The following is a 24,649-nucleotide window of genomic DNA, read 5'->3' as shown; positions in this document are numbered from 1 at the left end:
ACAATTGGTACGCGAATCCAATAGAAATTCAAGTCGTGACGGATGGTCACCGCCCACTGTTGGGTAGAGATTTATTTCCTGCTCTCGGACTCTCAATTCAACAATCAAACGACAATTAACCAGGTAGAACAAGAATAGTGTCCAATCAAAAAACAGATTGCAACTGATTTTCTTGATTTAATCTCCAGAATCGGTAAGTCCAAAGTACATATTGTTCGTTCAAAATTTCATAAAAATTACACCCCATTACACCAAAAAGGTCGTCGTGTCCCTATAAATCTCTTGGACAAAGTATCTGCCGAATTGAAAAACCTTTCTGAACAAGGACATATTGAAAAATTACAAGAATGTTCCGATAAAAATTTTATTTCCCCTATCGTAATTACCGTCAAGAAGGACAAATCTGTAAAGTTAGCTCTCGATTCGAAAATTGTGAACAAATCAATACATAAAAATAAATATCAAATGCCAAATATAGATAGCCTTATCGATTCGATTTCACAGCACATTAATGACTCTAATCCGGGCGAAAACGTTTATTTCTCAACGATTGATTTAAAATACAAATATAGTCAATTAGTTTTGCACCCGGATACCGCACGTCATTGTAATTTCAACATCATTTGTGGCGACGCATCAGGTACGTGTTGTTTTAAAACAGGATTTTATGGTCTTACAGATATGCCGGCAGAGTTTCAAAAGGCGATGGATTATACATTGGTTGGTTTGTCTAACACATACTGTTTTCTTGACGATATAATTGTAGTTAGCAAAGGAAACAAGGAAACGCATCTCAAATACGTTTATAATTATCTGAAAAAACTCGAGGCCTATAATCTCAGAATTAATTTAAGCAAATGTCTATTTGCAAAGCATCAGATAAATTGGCTTGGTTTCAGATTTCCACAAAGTGGTGTTAAACCTATAGAGTCTGAAACAGCAGCAATTGCGGAAATTAAAGCTCCAAAAACATTGAAACAATTACGGTCATTCTTAGGTAGTGTCCATCATTTAAGTAAATTTATTCCTTATCTTGTCAAAATATGCCACCCTCTTCGGCCGTCATTAAAGAAAAGCAAAAAATTTATCTGGAATGAAAATCCTCAAACATATTTTGAGCATATCAAAACTGTCATTGCTAATGCTACAGAAAATACTCATTTTAATCCGACACTGGAAACGCAAATCAAATGCGACGCATCTCGCCAAGGTTTAGGCGCTGCGCTTGAGCAGTTAGATTGTGAAGGGTAGAAAACGGTAGCCTTTGCGTCTCGTTTTCTTAATAGCAATGAAGAACGTTATAGTATAAATGAACTGGAATTGCTTGGAGTGGTTACGGCTATTGAATATTTTAAATATTATTTTTGGGAAGAATTTTACTGTCTTGACAGATCATAGAGCGCTTCTTTCAGTCTTAAAATCTCACCGTTCCAATAAATCTTATAATAGTAAATTAACAAGATGGATCGATCGTCTGTTACCCTTTGATTTTAACATAGAGCATATTCCTGGCACTAGAATGGGTTTAGTTGATTATATTTCGCGCCAACCAAATCAAAAAGCAAAAAGCATCACTCAATATGATGAGGAATTTATGGTAGCAGCAATTTCCCGCATTCGCGACGCAATTACATCTTTATTTAGTCATTCAAATAAAATTCCTTTCAATAAGCGGCACACAAACAGTAAAAACAAATTACAAGTATACAAGACGCATGTCCACTTTTGCAAACCTGCTAAAAGTAGCACGCATAATTCAAATGCCTCATATACTTCACTCACTACTCGAGCACAAATAAGTATTTAAAATCGAGAATTCATTTCCCGCTTTAATTGCCACGCCAATCATTTGCTTCAATCTGATACTGCACCCGCATCGCGAATCCAGTCACAAAACTCTCCTTGTAATTCAGTAGCAAATTCAAAACAACAAATACTCCACATCAAAATGTCAGTCACTGAGGCATCACAAAGTAATCCACCCACTTCGCCACAAACTCCAAGAGTGACATTCCGCACCCAACCTACCCCAATACAAACTACAAGAGCCGGGCCCAGAAACACCCAAGCCTCATCATAACCTGAAGAATACGACAGTTAGAATATTTGTCAACGCTAATGGGGTAAATGTAGTAAAATTTCTTCGTGATTACGCATATACTCACGGAATCCCGAGAACAATACGTTTAGACCAAGCAACTTGTCTTGTAGGTAAACAAGTTACGAACTATTGTAATGAAAATAATATTAACATTCTCGACGCTCCGGTTGGTGATCATAGAGCTATTGGATTGGTAGAGCGAATGATACAAACAATAAAAAGACGTTTATCTTGCATGAAAGCTGAAAATAAAGATTCGTTTTCAACATCTAAAGCGATTAAACAAATAGTTTCTGATTTACGACAAACTAAACAGAAAACAACAAAGATAACACCATTTGAAGCTCATTTCGGCCGTCCTGCAAATACTCCCTTAAGAAATATTAGCACACTTCCATCGAGTCTAAATTTAACTTATGAAAAAATCATTAATCACTATTTAGATGCTGAAATAGTTTCTGCGGATGATTTACTGGATGAAGCTGGGTGGCTCAGTATTGACAGAAGTGATACGGAAATTGAAAAGAACATGTGTCAGGCATCACTAGACGCGGGTCAGCGCTACCGTGACTCGGACAACAAGGAATCCCGATTTATAACACACCCGCAACTCACGGACCCCATACCGTGAACGGAACAGTCTCTTAAGGTCAAGTTAGCACGGAAACTCCCGGATAAAAAGAGAGCAAAGAGACAGTTGGCAGGCCTTTATGAAGTCCTCAAACCCGGATCTTTCGTGACGAAGTCGTCACCCACAACAACGATCATCAATGAGCCCGGACGATCCCCAGTAAAAGTTCGAGACAGTGATCTGGCCAAATTTGGAACAAAAGCCGAAAGATCGACGAATTTGTGGGTATATGCGCAACGACGTCCGCGCCATATGAAAAAACGACGGATTTCAAAATTGCAAAACATAGCAGGGGCGAAATAAAGATCAGGCACCGTCAATGTGACAATACTTCGGTAGTTTCAACGGTAAACTCAAATGTCTCGCGTGCGCTGACAGTACGAAAACCAACAAAGCCACAGCTCAAACGCCGTCGTAACATCATCCCAGATGACTGTAACGAGAAGGTGGCAGATCTCGAACAACCAGTGATTTCCATTGTACCCACTCCACCTGCACCCACCTCACAAGCTCCGCAAACATCACTCATACCCCCTACACATGAAGATCAAACCGAAGGCCGCAAACGTAAACGACCTCAATTCTATGGTTTTACCGATGCGGATATGTCCCCAACAAGTTCTTTGGCCTCTTCAAGCTCAGCGAAACCAAAGAAATGAAAAAATAAGAAAGATAAGAAAACTTCTGCGACTGAAAATTCGGTAGTAGCTCTCATTCAAGATGCTGAACAGTCAAGAATTCCGCCACCACCCCGACCCGATATGCAATTGGGACAAGTTTCACCATCTGATCCTAGAACTAGATACTTTGAATATGAACAAGAACAAGAAATACCAGTGTGGGATGCGGAGAATGAAATATAATGAGAAATTAAAACATTGCAAACTCTGATAAACGACAATTTCCTCATTTATTTATGTATTTGCCCTGCATTTCCAATTTGCAATGCATATACCAAAAACTTAATTTATTTCATTTGCTGTTTCATTCCAATTTCTATTTAGTTCATGTATTCGCTCCGCGCATCCACTCAAACATGTAGGTGCAATTTAATTTATGCCTCTCAACTTGTTCATTTACACATTTTCATTTTACAATGTATCTGTTTTGCAAATCCAGCTTTGTTCGGATTTTCCAATTTACTGTGCTGTAATTGTCATTTCAATTCCTCATTACAATAATTCATTACATATGCTTTGCATATACACAAGTTTACCTTTATTGTCCTTTAAATTTAGCATTTGTGACGCCTACCCAGTTTAATTTAAGTTGTGTTTCAATCTCTTAATTCTTTGTGTTGTTTCTGTAAAAAATTGTATATATATTTCAATTTTCTGTCATGGGGAAATGTGATACATATAAATACCTATGTATATATATATATATATATATATATATATATATATATATATATATCGAAATCTGTATGTGTACTTAATTATCAATTTATCCTCTATTTTATATTCATATCATAAATGTATCGTGACTAAGGTTATGACTTTTTATTATTCACGTATAAATATGTTCCCGCTAGTCTACTAAATTATTTCATAGTTTGTTCACAATATTTTATTTTAAGTAATCATAATCTCATTTATCATTCTGAATTCAAGTTGCTCTACAAACGTTTCTAATCTACGCTAGCCAAAGTCTAGCTGGGATTTGCTCCGCAATTCCAATAAGTAAAATTAGTAACGCACACTAATTTTCGTATTTGCTCCGCGATTCCAATATACTTTTGAGATAGTGTATTTGCAACACTATTACAACTCTGTTTGCTAAGCTAAAATACAACAGAGATCAAAGACAAGAATACGTCCATTCCAAAAAGGGAAACTAAGAAACAAAAAATTGCAACGTTTAGTGGTTTTTGTGTGCTTTACAAGTAGCCTTTTGTCAAATAACATTACAATCTCAAACAACATATTTAAGTAAACATAAACTCTCTCACAGTTTTTGAGGTGATTTGTTTTGTTTTCATTGCTAGGATTGCCCGAGTTATCAGATTAACACATCAAAATGAGATATTTTAGGTGTTTGTTACCAAATGTCAATCTGGGCAACCCCAGTGTGCTGTGCGACTCCAGTCTGAACGATCAGAACCAGTTTTAGTTGGTCTGGATGGTCGGATCAGTGCTGGCTTGGGTCCCGTACCTCGTCCTGGGTGACTATGTCCCTCATTGTATTATCATATTCTTGCAGTTGAGCTGCACTAGTGAAGTGGTCCAAGCTCAGATCCTTGCTTATCGAGTTTTTTTTAGCTGATCCTGACTGAGAATGTCTTGACTTCCAATTCTGAGCCCCTCTGGTTTGGCAATAAAGAGGAGACGTTTCTCATAGCTAGATCTATTTTCTTTAGTGCCTCCATGAAAAGATAAGTTCAGTTTCTCAGAGGCAGCATTGTCATTGGTATCTTCCATCTGTTCTTTCCTCTAGTATCTGTTTTTTTTTGTGTCAGTCATTTCTCACAGTGAATTTCAGTAGTCAGGTCTCAAAAAGCGCATCCGTTCATCATTTTGATAGTATAAACCCCTTCAAATAGAAAACACATAGGTAGTAGTAATTTTATATCCTTTTGATAGCATTATCACAACGGATAAAAAGGATCATTGGGTAAGGTAATTGGGGATAGCATCATTAATATAGCTGAAAAACACTACTAGAAAGCAGTCTATTTCGATTCGATTCATCAACAAGCAAGCTTGACTTCTATGTTATAAAGGCAAGCGTCTTAACTTCGAGTTTAAAGACAATGCAACAAAAATGGCAAATCTAGCAGTTTTTTGACAGGTCGTAGTCTAAGAAGTTGAAATGCTGGAGTCTACAGGAGTTGAATTAAACCAAACGACTCTGTCCCGATAACGAAACCGTTAATTTTTTATAGTTGTTTGATTCAGGTGTCAAAAGTTAGATTTCTATTGAAGTCAAGTTTTTTTGCCCAAAAATTAGTGTCCTAAAAGAAACAAATTAAGTTTAGGGCAAAAAATCAGACTTTTACTTCTTTAACTCTAATTCAATCTTTCAAGCTCAGCTCGCTGCCTCGAAGTTTTAGTGACCAATAAAATCGTACCCTGGGGTCTCTAATGAACAATTGACGTAACATGCAGAAGTTTTTTGGATTTTGAGCTGAAATTCAGGGTTATTGTCCAGTTTTGCTGGTAGCGCTTCTGTATTAACAGGTCCAAGGATTACGCACATCTGGAAATTAAAAACAGTGGCCTCCAGGTCAAAAAATATCAATTTTTGCAAATTAGAGAAGCAATGGCAATAAAATTTTAGACACTAAAAATTTAATGCGGCTCAACTTAGCCAATTGTTTGCAAATAATTCTTCTAAGTCTAAGTTTAAAACACGTATGTATTAGAGAATCAGGAGTTAAAAAAATCATGCACTAAATCTAGAGGCAGTTCTACTTATTCAATCAGATTAAAGTTAAATCCCAGAGAAACACTTGGAAATTAAGTACGTAAATAATTTCTTTTTATTGCTCAATTTTCTCAATTTTTTGCTATTTTAATCGACTCCAAATTCTTATTTGGTACTGCTATTGGTACTGTGTTGCTCTACTTAAACGCCCCCCCCCCCATCGTAATATCAAAATTTTATCGTTTATTATCTAAACGCCTTAGAACACAATTTGTAGTTCTCCTCGAGCCTTCTTTGTGAACCTGCGGGCCCTCTTGAGCCCTCAGGCACACTCTTGTCAGGCCGATGTTTTAGCTGGGCGACTAAAATTTATGTTCCAACATATAAAGAAGAATCTGTTTTTGCAACCTCCAAAAGTAAAAAAAAATGTTGCATCCATAATCTCTTAAGTCTCACTAAAATCATTGCACACGCTTGTATCGAATATAAATTTCAGTTTTAGCATGATAAGTCACTCGGCAAAAAAATTGGGGACAATTCCTATCATATATTTTGTTTAGGGTAAGTAGTGGGAGGTGGTGGTATGAGTTATGACCATCCATTAGGATGGGGGGGCTATGATGAGAAAGAGCCAGATTTTTGAAATTGTTGGGTTATGGACTTTCGCAAGCGGAATAAAAAGCGTTTTTAACTAAGTAAAAGAATTAATTTCTCAAAAAATGAGAGAATAACAAAATGATATTTTACAGAAGAATTTAGAGATTTACAGGAGAGATCTGATTATTAGATCAAGATGGTGATTTGAATTTGGGGATGAAAAAAGACCAAAAATCAGCTGTATATATACCCATTATCAGTGTGAAAAAGACAAGATACAAAACTAATCTTAGCACCGTGATTTATAGTGGGGGTCGCAAGGCTTACCCAATATGGTTTGCTTCTGCAAATCAGTCGCAAAGGGAACCATAAATGGAATGCATTTGCACTTTTCTGAGAATTCATTCACACTTCCGGAGATATCATCATCATTTAATACATGCTGGGAAGATTTTACATCACTTAATCTAACTCTAATAATAGTTATCTAGATTCACCATTTTGAACCGAATATTGATTCTCAGCACCATTTCTTTGCGATTCATTTATATAATTTCTTTGATCGAAATCATATTGCTTGTCTTTCTAATCTGGTAAGTCAAATTTTCTTTCTAATTCTCACTAAGTTTAAGACTATAGTTTGATCGATATTCTAACACCCCCACTCAGGCTTGAGCTGATTGCGTAGAATCTGCTCCCATCAAAACTGCTCTGAATGTTTCCACTTTCGAAACGGGTAAGGACTTTGTGAAGATGTCCGCTGCCATTTTGTCTGTAGGGACGTAATGAATTGAAATAGTCCCATCCTCCGCCTTGTCACGAATAAAGTGGAACTTTGTCTCGATGTGCTTGCTCCTCTTGTGCATGACTGGGTTTTGGCAAAGTCTGATACAACTTTGGTTGTCCTCTCCAATTGCTATTGGACGTTTCTGTTGGACGCCAAAATCCTCTAAAAGTTGTTTCAGGTAGAGTGCTTCCTGAACTGCTGCTGCCATGCCCTGATATTCTGCTTTTGATGAAGAAAGAGCATCTGTGGCCTGCTTCTTGACACCCCAGCTGAGTGCTGCGCCACGTCCTTTGAGCTTGAAGTAATAGCCCGTGGTTGATTTTCTGTCGTTCACGTCTCCAGATCAGTCTGCATCACTTTCCCCCACTAAATCAAAACTAGCCTCTTTTGTGTAAGTAAGTTTTAAACCTTTTGAACCTTGAAGATATCGCAGAAGTCGTTTTCCGCACATCCAGTGTTGATTGGTAGGTGCATTCATGTGTCTGGACAGAATGTTGACTGTGAACATGATGTCTGGCGTCGTCTGTTTGGCCAGATACAGAAGTGATCCAACCAAGCTTCTGTAGATCCCCTGGTTCACTTCTTCGTCTCCGTTCTGTGCTGTCTGAAGTTTCAAATTCAAATCAGCTGGAGTTCTTGAGGGTTTGCATTGATCCATTTGAAACCGCTCAAGCATTGTTTCTATGTAGCGTTCTTGGTCGACTGTGACTTTGCCCTCTTCTCGTCTGATTCTTAGACCCAGAAACCAGTGTAGTCTACCTCTGTCTTCCATGTGAAAGGTTGCTTCTAGTGCCTTCTTGACATCAGAGACCACTGTCATACTTCTTGATGCTACTATGATGTCGTCAACCCAGACCAAGATGAAGGTGTGATCCTCTGCCTCTGATCTTGCGAACAAGCAGTGATCGTTCCTGCTTCTGGTGAACCCCTGTCTCAGTAGGAAGTTTGCCAGCTCTTTGTACCAGTTGTTAGCAGCCTGTTTCAAACCATAAACTGATTTATTTAGTCGACATACTAACTTCTCCCCATCTGATCCGCGTTTTACAAACTCCTGTGGCTGTTCCAGATACACTTCTTCCTCGATTGGTGAGTGAAGGAAAGCAGTCTTGACATCAAATTGGTGCATCAAATGGCCCTGCTTCGCTGATAGCTGAAGTAGAATACTAAATGTCTCTGGCTTACAGGTAGGCGCAAAAGTCTCAAAGTAGTCCAGTCCTTCCACTTGTTTGAAGCCTTTCGCCACATAGCGCGCTTTGTATTTGTCCAATTGACCACTGGGTCCCAATTTCACTTTGTAGACCCATTTGCCCGGTATGACGTCCTTGTCTGTGGGTGGTCTCACTAGGTTCCAAGTCTCGTTGTCTTGGAGTGCCTTGACCTCGTCCTTCATTGCCCGGTGCCACTGGTCCCAATCGTCACCTTGCTTGGCTTCGTAGACTGTTTTGGGTTCCACATAGTCGCCCTCAGTCACAGCAAGATGGGTCCTGACTTCTCCAAAAAATTGCGGAACATTCCTTTCTCGTGTCCCTCGTCTGGGCTCTGCTCTGTCCGCGTGTTCCAGTGCATCTTCATTGAAGCCAACTGTCTCTAACTGTGAGAAGTCTTCTGTGTCACTGTCTTCCAGTGACTCTGAGTCTCTGTAACTCCCTCTTGTTGCAGTAGATCCTTCATCTAGTGCTGTTTCTCCAACATCTGAGGCCTCTGGTCTCAGTGTTGTTTCTTGAGTATTCACGCTCCTTGCGTCATGCCACTCCTCCTTTATTGCAGTAGATGTGTCCTGTCGTTCTCTGTTGTCATCATCTTGATGACTATCATCTGGGTGCCAGATTCCCAGTTCCGACCCATCATCTAGTAGGTCAGCCGTTTCTTTGTTGCCAGGGATTGAGCCCACTTCAGACTCCTTGATGATCACATCTCGAACAGCCATCACCTTGCGTGTGTTGGGTATGTACACCAGGTATCCGTTTTCTCCTTCAGTGTAACCCACAAGCTTTCCTTCCAGTGCCTTGGGTTCAAGTTTGCTGACTTCTTTGTCCCTCTTCCTCATGAAGACTGTGCAACCAAAAATAGATAATTTACTAATTGAAAGCTTAGGTTTTATACCTGTCATCAGCTCTGCTGGGCATTTTTCTTCTCCTTGTCTCACAACCAAGTTTCTGATCCTTGCTGCGTGAAGAATTTCTGCTCCCCACATCATCTTGGGAAGTCCTGAATCAGTGAGCAAACATCTTGCCATCTTCAGCAGTGGTCTGTTGCACCTCTCAGCTAACCCATTCTGTTGTGGCGTCTCTGGTACGGTCTTTTCCTGTAGAATGCCTGCATCTAAGCAGTACGTCTTGAACTGCTCTGAGAGAAACTCCTTCGCATTGTCTTGCCTCAACTTCTTGGGCGTCCCCACACTGAGAACAAATTTCTTCAGGCTGGCCAGTGCTTCACTCTTTGCCTTAAGCAAGTCCACAAACACAAACTTGGTGTACTGGTCTGCAAACACTATGCAGAACCGGAACCCTGACAGTGACTCTACTCTGAAAGGTCCCATCACGTCTGTGAACACCCTCTCCAGCTTCTCTTCTGCTTGGGTCTCTGCCACTCTTGGTACTGGAGTCTTTGTGATCTTGGCCAATGCACATACATTGCATACATCATCAAGTTCCCCCACTGTCTCTGGTGCATTCCTGACCACATCCGCTTGATTCAAATGACCCAATCGTCTGTGCCATTTCCTTGCACTGTCAAGTTTCACGCTGTTGGAACTCATCTTGAATTCTAGAACGCTGCAGGGTAAGTAAAACAAATTATTTTCTTGTGTTAGTTTTACCCGAGTTCCCTTCTGGAGTTTCATGCAGCTGTTTCCTCTCTCGAAAGTGAAGCTATGTCCCCACTCCGTGCATCTTGAGACTGATTGGAGGTTTGAGGAATAGTCCGGCACACACAGAACATATTTGAGTTCGCATTAGAATTCCCCTTTGTTTGAGGGTATGCTGATCCTCAAACAGCCTCTGCCCACCACTCTGGAAGCCTCTCCGTTGGGATTTCTGACCACTGATTGAATGGGCACAAAGTCCAGGAACGCATCGATGTTCGTCACTATGTGATCTGTACAACCACTGTCCACTAGCATGCCTGCTGTCTTCCACTGGGTAAGAGCTGCCCAGCATTCCTCGTCTGGTGTAGCCAATGTTGGACCCATTGCCACTGACTCATGTTTGCCTCCATCTCTTTGTCTCTTGCATGCCCTGTCTAGTTGACCCTTCTCACCACACTTGCTGCATTGTGCTGTCTCCTTCTTCCTGTAGTCCTTGGCAAAGTGCCCAGGGATCCCACACACAAAGCAGTTTCCTTTCTTGGGTCCCTTCTTGAAGTCACGCTTCACTGCCAGTGCCACTGAACCACTTTGTCCCTTGTGTCTCTGCACCGTGCTCTCATGAAAGTTCTGCAGTCTTTTCCTCAACTCTGTGAAGTTCGTTGCCGGGTTGAAGCTTTCCTGTATAACAAAACTTTCATACCTTATTGGCAGACCATTGAGGACCAAGGCGTTGAAGAGGGTCTCTGAGACTGCTTCCCCTGCTTCTTGTAGCCTTGTGAGCAACTCCTGTCCTCTGATGAAGAAGCTGTCCAAATCCTCAGAATCCTCGAGCTGCAGTCGAGCAAGCTGTGCCACTAAAGTCAACACTGTCGGCGTCTCCACACTCTGAAATTTCTCTTGCAAAAACTTCGAAGCCTTTGCTCCCTCTCCAATGCCATCATCTCCCACACAGTCATGTCTCATCAGCATGAGGGTTGTTGCATCTAGAGTCAGTGCCAGATAGCACCACACATTGTTCCGTTTCTCCTTGATGTCTGCAACTTCCTTCTCATATGCATCCTTCAGCACCTTGTGGTTCTTCTTCTCATCATTGGTTGCCCCATTGGCCAGTGGCGCAGGCTCATTGGGTTGCTCCTCTGTCCCCAGTAGTGATTTGTAGAGTCCCTTCGTCTGCATCATCGCCACAAATCTTGTGCTCCAGATTGGAAAGTCCTGTGCCTTTCCTGTGTAGGTCAGCAGCTTCACTGTCTGTTGATCCATTGGAGTTTGAGCAGGCAAAACGGTTGTGAAAAGAAAAGGTACTAAGCAGAAAAGGATTATGACTGTCAACAAATTAGTTTTTTTTGGAAATTAATTTTATGACTTAGAAAAATGCTGGGCCCATAACCTGTTGGGGGGTCTATTCAGATGCAACTACTGTGAAAATGGACCAGTACTGGATTCGAACCAGCATCTCTTACTTGCAAGCCTAGTGTGCTACCCAATTACACCAACTGGTCTTAAGCTCTCGAAATTGGGCGTCTCTTATAACCCATTCTCACTTTCTTTCTTGTTCCTCAAGGCTTCATTTCGCTAGCCAAGTATACGTTGAACAAGTAGAGCTTCTTGTCAAGCTGTGTCAAGCTTATCTTGTGCACAATTTACATTAGGTTGTTCTCTTTCAACCTTTTAACACTCCCCCTTAATTTGCGCATCCTCTCTTTCACAGTTTCTAACTATATTGTCTCTCTTTTGCGGTTAAGCTCAGAGACTAGGGTCTGGGCCCTTAACCTGTTGGGTTATGGACTTTCGCAAGCGGAATAAAAAGCGTTTTAACTAAGTAAAAGAATTAATTTCTCAAAAAATGAGAGATTAACAAAATGATATTTTACAGAAGAATTTAGAGATTTACAGGAGAGATCTGATTATTAGATCAGGATGGTGATTTGAATTTGGGGATGACAAAAGACTCAAAAATAAGCTGTATATATACCCATTATCAGTGTGAAAAAGTCAAGATACAAAACTAATCTTAGCACCGTGATTTATAGTGGGGGTCGCAAGGGTTACCCAATATGGTTTGCTTCTGCAAATCAGTCGCAAAGGGAACCATAAATGGAATGCATTTGCACTTTTCTAAGAATTCATTCACACTTCCGGAGATATCATCATCATTTAATACATGCTGGGAAGATTTTACATCACTTAATCTAACTCTAATAATAGTTATCTAGATTCACCAATTTGAACCGAATATTGATTCTCAGCACCATTTCTTGACGATTCATTTATATAATTTCTTTGATCGAAATCATATTGCTTGTCTTTCTAATCTGGTAAGTCAAACTTTCTTTCTAATTCTCACTAAGTTTAAGACTATAGTTTGATCGATATTCTAACAGAAATTGAATTTCTTCAATATGTTTTTGATCATTTCCGATATTTGTTTTAACCAGGCCATAACGAAAAGAAAATTTTGTTATTTTTTGATGTTCGAGTGACATTAATTTTGTTTAAACCTTTATAATGTCATATATAAGCTCAAATGATTAGTCCGTCTGCATTTATTATCTTTCAGGGGGTGGGAAAACAATGAATCAAAAAAGATGCATCAGTGTTTTCACACAGTTCGTATATGGACCTCGTGCAAAGAAAAAAGAAACTACCCGGGCCGAGGAATTTAGCCAAAATTGTGTAAGATCAGCGGCAACTAGCGTTGACAAGTCGGAAAATTCACCGCAATTTTCTTAAATAATTTTGCGTTGAATGCGTTGAATTTAAAGACAAAAATTCAACTCATTCAGCGCAAATTTATGTAAGAAATGGCGGTGAATTTTCCGACTTGTCAACGCTAGTTGCCGCTGATCTTACATATTTAGCGTTGAATTTAGCGTAGATCTTACATATTTAGCGTTGAATTTAGCGTAGATCTTACATATTTTTGCGTTGAATTTAGCGTTGATCTTACAAAAAATCAACGCGTAGAACTCTGGGTATAGGACTCGAACCACTCACCTCCTGTTTACTTGTCGCCTCTTCTACCATTGCGCCACCGTACCTTGGTTTCCTTAAGACCCGAAATCCTTATAAAGCGTAGATCTTACATATTTTGCGTTGAATTTAGCGTAGATCTTACATATTTTGCGTTGATTTTAGCGTAGACCTTACATATTTTGCATTAAATTTAGCGTAGAACTTGCATATATTTCGTTGAATTTAGCCTAGATTTTACATATTTTTCGTTGAATTTAGCCGAGATCTTACATAATTTCAACGTATTCAACGCATTTATCATGTGGGAAGTACTAGGAAAAATTTAAGAATTTTTTTAAGTTGTGAAAAAAATTTGAATTCCTAAAATGGTCTGAAATGGTTTTTGCGCCGTAAGAGAGCAAATGGTTATTTTTTGCTGACTTCATTTTTCTCAATTGTGCAGTATAGGGGTCGAAACAGTAAAAAAATTAACTTTTCGAAAAAAAACTTGAAAAATTTGAAATCTTCAAATGGTCTGAATTGGATTTTGCACAATGAAAGAGCACTAAAAAAGATTTTTTCTGACTTCTTGTTACTCACCTTTGGAGTATAGGGTTCGAAATAGTGAAAAAATTAAATTTTCGAAAAAAAAACTTGAAAAAGTTTTGAGATCGTAAAATGGTCTGAAACGGATTTTTGCACTAAAAAAAAGCACTAAAAAGTGATTTTTCTCACCTGTGCAGTATAGGGTTGAAACAGTTAAAAAATTAACTTTTTGAAAAAAAAACTTGAAAAATTTGAAACCGTAAAATGGTGTCAATTGGATTTTGCACTATAAAAGAGCACTAAAAAATGATTTTTCTCTGACTTCACATTTCTCACCTTTGCGGCATAGGGGTCAAAACAGTGAAATTGATTTTTCGAAAAAAAAACTTGGAAAAGTTTTGAATTTGTAAAATGGTCTCAAATGGATTTTGCACTATAAAAGAGCACTAAAAAGTGGTTTTTTGCTGACTTCGCTTTTCTCACCTGTGAAGCATAGGGGTCGAAACAGTGAAAAAATTGACTTTTTGAAAAAACACTTGAAAAACTTTTGAAATCATAAAGTGGTCTGAAATGGAATTCAAAAAATTCAACCTTAAATTTGTAAGATCTAAGCCAAAATTCTACGCAAAATATGTAAGATTGGTGTTGAAAGCGTTGAATTTATGTAAGATCTATGCTAAATTCAACGATAAATATGTAAGATCTACGCTAAAATTCAACGCTAAATATGTAAGATCTACGCCAAAATTCAACGCTAAATATGTAAGATCTACGCCAAAATTCAACGCTAAATATGTAAGATCTACGCCAAAATTCAACGCAAAATATGTAAGGTTGGCGTTGAATGCGTTGAATTTATGTAAGATCTACGCTAAATTCAACGCTAAATAGGTAAGATCTACACTAAAATTCAACGCTAAATATGTAAGATCTACGCCAAAATTCAACGCTAAATATGTAAGATCTACGCCAAAATTCAGCGCAAAATATGTAAGATTGGCGTTGAATGCGTTGAATTTATGTAAGATCTACGCTAAATTCAACGCTAAATATGTAAGATCTACAATAAAATTGAACGCTAAATTTGTAAGATCTACGCCAAAATTCAACGCAAAAATATGTAAGATTGGCGTTGAATGCGTTGAATTTATGTAAGATCTACGCTAAATTCAACGCTAAATATGTAAGATCTACGCTAAAATTCAACGCTAAATACGTAAGATCTACGCCAAAATTCAACGAAAAATTAAGTAAGATTGGCGTTGAATGCGTTGAATTTATGTAAGATCTATGCTAAATTCAACGCTAAATATGTAAGATCTACGCTAAAATTCAACGCTAAATATGTAAGATCTACGCCAAATTTCAACGCTAAATATGTAAGATCTACGCCAAAATTCAACGCAAAATATGTATGATTGGCGTTGAATGCGTTGAATTTATGTAAGATCTACGCTAAATTCAACGCTAAATATGTAAGATCTACGCTAAAATTCAACGCTAAATATGTAAGATCTACGCCAAAATTCAACGCTAAATATGTAAGATCTACGCCAAAATTCAACGCTAAATATGCAAGATCTACGCCAAAATTCAACGCAAAATATGTATGATTGGCGTTGAATGCGTTGAATTTATGTAAGATCTACGCTAAATTCAACGCTAAATATGTAAGATCTACGCTAAAATTCAACGCTAAATATGTAAGATCTACGCCAAAATTCAACGCTAAATATGTAAGATCTACGCCAAAATTCAACGCTAAATATGCAAGATCTACGCCAAAATTCAACGCAAAATATGTAAGATTGGCGTTGAATGCGTTGAATTTATGTAAGATCTACGCTAAATTCAACGCTAAATATGTAAGATCTACGCTAAAATTCAACGCTAAAAATGTAAGATCTACGCCAAAATTCAACGCAAAATTATGTAAGATTGGCGTTGAATGCGTTGAATTTATGTAAGATCTACGCTCAAGCGTAGATCTTACATAAATTCAACGCATTCAACGCCAATCTTACATAATTTTGCGTTTTTTAGCGTTGACACCTCGGCCCGGGTAATGCATGTTTTACTATGATTGAAACAGGATAAAAATAGGCTGTTGAACCTACGAATTTGCCTGATCAATGTTCACTTTTTCAAAGAGTGTATATTATGAAATTCAGCTGAAGGGAGAAAATAGAGACTGGGATAACTGTTTCCCAAAAAAATAGGTATTTGTTAGAACAAAAATCTTAGTCACCCGAGGGATTTAGTGCCCTGACACGAGGGCGCTTGTGTCCGAGTGCTGGAATGAGGCTCAAGAGTGACAAAGATTTTGTTCTAACGTATTTAGAGAAACAAAGAGTGCGAAAGGCTTGAATTTCATTTGAAATTGAAGTTAAGAGTACAATTTTGCAGATTCATGAAAGAAAAAATTTCTTCTTAAAAATTTACAGGAGTTGAAGTAAACCAAATGTCTGCGTCTCCAATAGCGGTGTGATTCAAGTGTCGAAAGTTAAATTTCTAACTAAGTCTATTTTTTTGCCCTAAACTTAGTTTCCTAAATTAGGATATTTGTTAGGGCAAAAACAGACTTTTTCTTCATTAAATCTAAGTTTGATCTTTCAAATTAAGCTTTCTGCCTCGAAGTTTTAGTGACCGATGAAATCGTACCTTGGGTCTCCAATAGCGATTGTAAAACCTATATGCTGAAGCTTTTAAGAGGGCAAAAGTGTCGGATGATAAACCTACATTTAACCGTTCAGTGTAAGGTTGATGTTCAGTTTCCTACTCTGTCGTTAGACTTATTCAATCAAAACAGAAAGGAGTCCTTTTTACGTTCACTGCTCAAGATACAATATAAATAGTCTTATAATTGTAATTACAAAATTAACCTGTACTTGTTTTGAATTTGTTAGACCTGATAATAAACATATTCAATTCTTTTAGTCTGGGTAAAATCAGTTTTGAGTAAAAAAAGTTTTTCTCGCTTTCTTAACAATTTATTCGTATATTAGATTAACATAGTTACAAATTGATCATTCACATCAATTTAGTTCGTTATTTTATTCTTCATGGTATCCATAATATCTATGACGTCATTACTATGTCTGGTGCTTATTATGTTAATGTGTGGTAATGTGGCTAAGGGTGGGAGTGGCTGTTCCAAAGACGAGGACTGTGGGGATGGCTATTATGACATGTTTTGTGCCTCAGATGGGAAACAGTCGGGAAAGAGGAGCTGTCGAAGGATTGAGTGCGATTCGGGTATGATCCCGGGTTACCAACATAGAAGAAACTTACTAATCATAAAACGCCATATATGAATTTTAATGGGTTACAGTAATTATAAGACAGCATTTTAAAACGCTTTTTTCTCTGTCCACGCAATAGCAGCAGAAACACTATCCAGGACGATAGGTCTTCTCAGCTGTAGTATTACGAGAGCTGTTACAAATGAGCGGATAATTAATCCCGCATTAGAGCGAACGTATAAAGGCGCTAATTAACCATTCTTTCGCCGCGCGCTAAACAAACTAACGCTTATTAAGACTACCAGTACACAAGTATTTAAACAACTCAGTTCGACTTATTTAAATAAGACAACTTTAGGCCTGGATCTCCTCGCTTATATCCAGGATAGAAAATGTACGTTGTTGAACGTAGGCGGCCTGTAAAACCACAGTTTCTTTTGATTTAAATTACTTCTGCTTTTGACAGTTGCAATGCAGATCTTCCCCCCCAAGTTCAATAAAGATGAAGCAGATTGCTTCAGGGGAAAAGACAATAGAGTCTCATAAAAAGCCCCCAAGAAAACCATAATTGTTGCGGTTTTAGAAGAGGGGAAAAGCAGAAAACAGGCGCCTACGAAATCAATAATTGATGCTCTCAGCTTTTTAGATTTTTATTATTTTTTGGAGTTTCAAAAATTTTTCCGTGAGATAAAAAAGAGTTAATTCTCTTGCCTTCTCGGCCAATAGGAAAATTAAGAAGCACCTCACTATGAACGTGAGTTTGTGATTCGCTCCCTATCGGCCCAAACGGAGCTGAGAGGGATTTATTGTTTCTCTCAGCGAAGTGGGACGGAATAAAATTAGAGAGACAGAAATCACACCCAGAAACAAGCAGCAGACAACTGCTTTCATTTTTCTCAAAATTTAACTTCACTTTAACAATAAAATAGTCAAACAAAATTGTTTAATAACTTAGACAAATAATTCCAGATTTGATTTTATAACTTTCTTTTTCGACAAATAACATAACTGAAGAAACACCCAAGTGAACGATCGCCCAACAGCTCACCTCCAATTCACCACTACACAACTGGTAATTAGTAAGCTGTAATTTTATATTTACTCTTTTATAAATTTAATACTTTCAGCCCCCCAACTATTTTAAATTGAGACTTATAGCACAGACAGGTCTTAGGCATATATCTTTGCCTTCGATTTGTTATATCTTTTGTCAAGTTTGACTGGCATACATAAAGAGATCCCGTATTGTGTGATCTGTAGCAGCCCAGCCAAATTTGATACACCTCGCTTGGGTCCATTTTATGACCGTTTTTACGCACAAAAGATGTAAACTGCGTTCAATGGTCCCCCCTAATTACCGTAAATATATTACAATAGGCGCTAAACCGGACTCAAAACTTGGTAGTTATTCGCCAAAAAAATATAATATCTGTGTTAGGCCTTTCAAAAAGGCTTAACACAAATATTACTTTATTTTGGCGAATAACTACCAAGTTAACATCCTCTTGCAAGATCTTGCAAGATTAACAGTGTTTTGCAAGAATCTTGCAAATCTTGCAAGATTAACATATCCTGTCTCGACTAGGGTACCTATTTCGGTAGCTGCCAAAGTTTTTAATTCTAGATTGTTATTGATAACTACCGATGTTTTTTCTGCTTCTTTAGGTAGACCATGCACCGATGGCCAGTGTGACTACCAAACGTGTTTCTCTATTGGCTTCGGAGACATGAAGGGAGAATATTGCTATGGAAGGTGTGTAGACTAATTGGAACCCTGCTTGACCGACATTGAATTGCCGCAACATAAAAATAGACAAGAATTACTCTGAGAGAAAAACTGTTCGAAGAAATGCGCAGAGACAGCATCAGTCTTCCCTTTGTAGCCCATCACCCACAAAATTATAGCACCCATTATGGTATATTAATAGAGGGGGATACTTTACATGACCACGAAGATGGGGGCTATAATTGGAAAGACTATAATTATAAATATACATAATCAAATCAATACGTGAAAACATGAAACAAAGCATTAATGCAGATATATTCATTAACAGTATTTTGTAAAATACCTGGAAAGCGTGAAAATTTAACTTTTTTAATAGCCGCGAAGCGATAGCAGCTATTATTGGGGACATCGTGGTTTTTTACAATTCAAAAAATTTGAATTGTATTGGGTCGCTGTCTTTTTTAAGATGTGTTCACACATTTTCATGATTTTTGAAGTCATATCGGAGTAGTGATTTTGATCACGACGAAACAGGAAGTGGAGCGAAAAAGCGAGTCGTTTTGCGGCGTAAAATTTTTTCACTCTATTTTTAAAGTAATTTTTTTCAAACTTTTTTGATCTGATTTTTTGGGAATGGTTTTTCCAACTCACTCATAGTCCGTTCTGGGTCTAGTTTTTGTTTAGTCAATGAAAATTTTCTGCATTGTACGTCAGGACCCGCCCTGCTGTTTTTTAATTCGTCGTCTCCATCAATGATTCTTGCGACCTGATTTCTTGAAATTGACTTTTTCAATTTCAGTGACGTCTACTGCTTTGCAGCTTAAATTTGTGTGCGTGACGTCATTTGTTCTTCTTTTGGTTCAACGGCGTGACTTACCTCATTAAAAAATGACTTCTGAAATCACTTAACGAACTTTGATTTTTATGAAAATGTATTAGTTGAAGATCAATAGTGTGTATCTAAAGAGCGCCAAACGTATATGCCATAATTCTTGAGTATTATAGTCTTGGGTTTGTGATTTCGAAAATTTATTTCTTTAGTTCTTTTGTTCTTTCAATTCAAGGAAGGCCACAAGCGTGGAAGATACGCAAAATTTTTTTTGTTTATTTTTTGGAATATTAGTTTCTTTGGATATATTCTGTTTTACCCCCACCCCAGCTTAGAGGGCTTATAATTTTTCTGCCCCCAGGTGCATGTGTTATTATGCATAGTAACGTGCTATATGACAACGTAATATTTGTAACTGAGAGGCGTAAAAACACTGGGGAGGGGGGGCACAACAGAATAGATCCAAAATTTTTTGACCTGAACGTAGTGTCATAAACCGCTATAAATAATTGATGCTTCACAATGAAAGAGGGAGAAGATTGGTTTATTTCAACTCCTCTCTATATTTAAGAGAACTTTTCTCCAACTAATCTTCGAATTTGTACTCCTAACTTCAATTTCAAATTAAAGTCAACACTTTGGTTCTTCGAGTTAGAACAAAATCTTGGTTTCCCCTCGGATCTCGTGTCCAGCACCCGGGCGACTAAAATTTTGTTCAGACATATACTTAATTTGAGACGAGAAGCATTGGTTGACTTGTGAAACTCGTTCCGGGCGGTGAATTCAATTTCCGAATTGCCCGTCTGCTCTAAATTCAATTCAAACGATTAAATTTAATAGAAACGAAGCGATAGCGGCTAATTTTGGAGAAATCATACTGTTTTTACAATCCAAAGCATTTGGATTTTATTGGTGCGCTGCGTGTTTTTTGGAGATGTTTTCACACATTTTTCGATGACTTTGATCTTTGAAAACGGGATATGCAGTTAAATCCCAGCAGTCATTAAGCTTCATTATAAACCTAAAGTGGGCTTTAAAAGTCCTTCAAGCGTTTAAAGTGGTGCAGCTGCTGTTATGGCCTCAATTTAAGCTTAAATTTTAGGAGTTTTTGTGCTCAAAATGGTGCAATTTATCAAGCTTTTGTTTGTGATATATTTCGTTTTTTTGGTTAGTCTTAGGTTGAAGTTTTTAAAAACTTATGAAGGCCTTTTGCGAGATAAAAGTACTTGTTATGACCATTTTATGCGCTATATGTTTTAGTAATACAAACACAAACACGCAAATCGATTCTGATTTTGCAATTTATTTCACGTATTTTAGAAATTGTTGTCTTTGGTTAGTTTGCCCAGCCTCAGGGGCCAATGAATCCTCCTTATGGTTTAACAATAGCGCATTGCATAGCTTTTAATAACATTGGAAATGTTTTCAGGATTTTAATGCATCGAATATTAGCATTTTTTTGAAAAAATCTGCAATTTTTTTCCTAAATTTTTTGTCAACTTTTGATATTTTTCCATTCTCAAGTGGCAGATAACATATTCCACGGTTTGATTAACAGTTACTGCTGGATTGTTAGTGCTAATGGAATTGTTTCAAACAATTTGACATTTCGAATTTTTGCGATTTTTTGATAAATTTTTTCTAAAAATTAATGTTTATCGATATTTATGAGGCACTGAATTTTTTAAGGCTTGGAATTGGGTTGAAGAAGACATGGTGCACGTTTTCATTTTGCACCCTCCTATTCAGATTAAAAGAGTGCATATCCACCAAACGCACATGGAATACGTATTAATTGCTCTCAAACAAAGATTCTAGCAATTATCAGTCCTGGGGTCTTTTTTTAACGTGATTGACAGCTTAAATGATTTTTTGCTTGACTGATTTTTTCCTCTGACCCATTAATAGTTATAACTCGGAGGCCTCCTAACTTCTCTTAGAATCCTAAGCCTTACTACACTCTAAGAATGTGACTCACCAAAACTGGTTTAAGGAGACAATTTCAAGGTGTGAAGGGCAGTTCGTAAGCTTGAAAGTTTGACTCCTCAACACTCCCCTTCTCCCCGCTCCTCCACTTGTCGATTTGAACCCTCTCTCATCTAGCTTTTGCAACCCTACTCCATTGCTATACCCCCATCACTTGCCGCCCCCCCCCACACCGGTCTCTTCACCCCCCATAATAGCGTACCTAGCCGAAGCATACTACTCGCCTACTGTAGCATACTACCGAAGCCAACAGCTCGCCAGTCGTTTGAGAGCAATTTGCGCGACGTTAGTCGGTTATGTTAATGTCTTTTATGCAATGGTTTGTTCTTTGTAAATGGTAAATTGAGGGTGCAACATTTATGGCAGTACAACAAAAAAAATAAATGATCAAATTTCTTGTCTTTGGATTTGAGTGCAACAAATCTTATATGTATTCAGAGCTCAAAATAGACTGTGAAAACTATTCTCTGTGTAAAACTCATTTTTTCTAGCAGAGTTTCGAGCTGGTAGGTGAGAAAATTAGTCAAATAGAGCTTGACAGTGGCGTAACTTACCCTTTTGAAGTACGCGAGACGACACTTGAAGAGAATTGTTATCTTTTTTGATTATTGCTTCTCAGAATGATCAAACAGTTCAGCTTCGTCTCAAAGTGCATTTTTATAGTTATAAAAGCTCCTTAATAATGATTAAATCTACGCGGTTGTGATCGTCATCGAGAAGTTAAAACACGCACGTGCCCATTTTAAAATGCCGAAAGTCTGCAGTGCCAGAAGTTAAAAAGCCACAAGTTCCTACTTCGCCAGAAGTTGATTTCCGATGACTTTCGTCATTTTAAAACGTGCGCGTTTTGTTTTTTAAGTAATGGTTAAGTGACTCTGCTTGAAGTCACTGAGAACTTCTAGCGTTTATCGAGAACCGCGAAGCGGTTCGACATTTTAAGTCAAATTTTCGAATAGACTTCTGCAGAGTCACTTAACCATGCTCACAACACGAAACACACACGTTTTAAAATGACGAAAGTCGACGAAATTCAACTTCTGGCATTTTAACTAAGTAGCAACTTCTGGCATTTTAACTTCTGGCACTGCAGACTTTCGTCATTTTAAAATGTCCATGTGAGTGTTTTAGGAATGATTACGTGACTCTGCAGAAGTTACTTTGTAATTGTGATTCAATATCTCGAACCGTTTCGCGGTTCTCGTAAACGCAAGAAGATCTCCGTGACTTCAATCAGAGTCACGTGACCATTACTTGTCAAACTTCAAGGTTAAGCCAAGTATTTAAATAACTTCGAGAGGGCGATACCAACCCAGTGGTAATCTTTTTCTTCACCGCTCGTTGCAATTTGTAGCATTTGTATGACTTACTGAGTTAATAACTTGGTACAGCTCAATGAACACTTGGAAAACCTGAAACGGTGTTAAAACTCCACTGTGGTATTAGGCTATTTTTCAGCCGCTCTTTTAATTTTTTCAAAAGCTGCTACCGCTTGATATAGTTGTTGGCCCAAACGAATACTAGACTAGAAACAAGATCTGAAACGTGGAAACACTCATGGGATTGGGATTCATCTTCTATGATGCTTCCGTCACTTTATTGCCATTGTGTTCTCTTGTGCACAGCACCGTGGAGTGAATTGTCTTAATTTTTTGCTCTAAGGGTAACCTGTGATCAAACTCTCGTGTGTTAGATGCTTAATTCAATTTTCGTGCACTGGAAGCCGCATATAATGTATAAGTTACGCGACTCTGCTTAAAACAGGCACTTGCGAGATTAAAAATGCCAACAGCTTTCAGTGCCAATAGTTAAAATACCAGATGTTTCTATATACATAGCCAGAGTTTGACTTCCGCAGACTTTCCCCAAGTTGCGTGTCCTAAGTAAGGTTACGTGATACTGCAGAAGATACGCAATTCCCCCAACCAAAAAGCACTAGTTCTCAAGGATTAAATTTAACAAAAGTTGCAGTTGTGATACAAAATGAGAAAAATTGTCTTTAAGTTTGTGGCTATTGCGTGATAACGGCACACAATTATGTTACCCCTGCAGCAAAAAAACTAAGCTGTGCAATCGTATTGATGTTCGTGGGATTGATATCTGATCTCACCTCGATCAATGAAAATGAGTTTTTTCTAGTTTTTTATTAAAAACACCCCAGTTTTGTTGTGACAATGTAGTTTAGGAACTGCCTGATTTATAAAAGAACACCAGAACATGAAATATTTTGCACGTAATTTTTAAATATATGGTTACTAAGAACTGAAAATTTATATTTTTTTATCATGACCATACTAATGTTCTGACAATTTTCATATTGATGCAAAAGGTTGATGATATTTTCATGTTTATCAGAAACCAATCGTCATCCTACTATGTTTGCTAAGATTCCATAAAACCATATATGACCTTGGGTGATTACTAAAAGTCTTTTAGATGCTAAGCCCGGGTTCTCCATAAATACTTGAAATTCTCAGGGACTTCAAGCAGTCACGTAACATGTACTTGTAGTGACTGTATCGGGTTATATGTTTTTGCAGGCGGGATAAAAAGAGTTTTCAACTAAGTAGAAAAATTAATTTCCCAAAATTAAATTTCTAACAAAAAAGATATTGTACAATAGAATTTAGAGATTTACAGGAGAGTTCTGATTATTAGATCAAGATGGTGGTTTGATTTTGGGAATGGAAATAGTTCAAAAATCGGCTGCATATACCCAATATCAGTGTGAGAAAGTCAAATTCAAAAAAAATCTTTCTTTGCTCTTGTCTTTGTCCTGTTTTTGTCTTGTTTTAATCTTGTCTTTGTAATCTGGTAAGACAAATTTTTTTCTATCTAAGTTCAAGACTAAAGTTTGATCAATTTTTTAACAACCCCACTCAGTCTTGAGCCAAATGCAGAGTCTGTTCCCATCAAAACAGTTCTGAATGTTTCTACCTTCGATTCGGGTAAAGATTTCGCGAAGAAGTCGGCTGCCATTTTGTCAGTAGGAACGTAATGAATTGAAATGGTGCCATCTTCCGTCATGTCCTGAATGAATTGAAATTTTGTCTCAATGTGTTTGCTCCTCTTGTGAATGA

The 24,649-nt window shown here is 37.8% G+C and overlaps 1 protein-coding gene across 2 annotated transcripts in view; it reads right to left on the bottom strand.

Annotated features, from left to right (window-relative positions):
• The window catches only part of LOC142344163 (uncharacterized), an 85,657-nt gene extending 63,374 nt beyond the window's left edge, over positions 1–22,283 (bottom strand). Inside the window, exon 1 of one of the 2 annotated variants that reach the window (XR_012759247.1) lies at positions 22,127–22,283. The gene's annotated coding sequence lies outside the window, so the exon portion shown is untranslated. Of the gene's footprint in view, positions 1–4,776; positions 5,577–22,126 lie in introns of those variants that run through there. The other variant, XR_012759246.1, reaches the window with a different exon arrangement.
• Positions 22,284–24,649: the final 2,366 nt, after the last annotated feature.

This window comes from Convolutriloba macropyga, chromosome 8 (genome assembly GCF_964194025.1).
Source record: "Convolutriloba macropyga chromosome 8, txConMacr16.3, whole genome shotgun sequence".
NCBI classification, from domain to species: domain Eukaryota; kingdom Metazoa; phylum Xenacoelomorpha; order Acoela; family Convolutidae; genus Convolutriloba; species Convolutriloba macropyga.
This window is presented reverse-complemented; position numbering and strand designations above follow the sequence as displayed.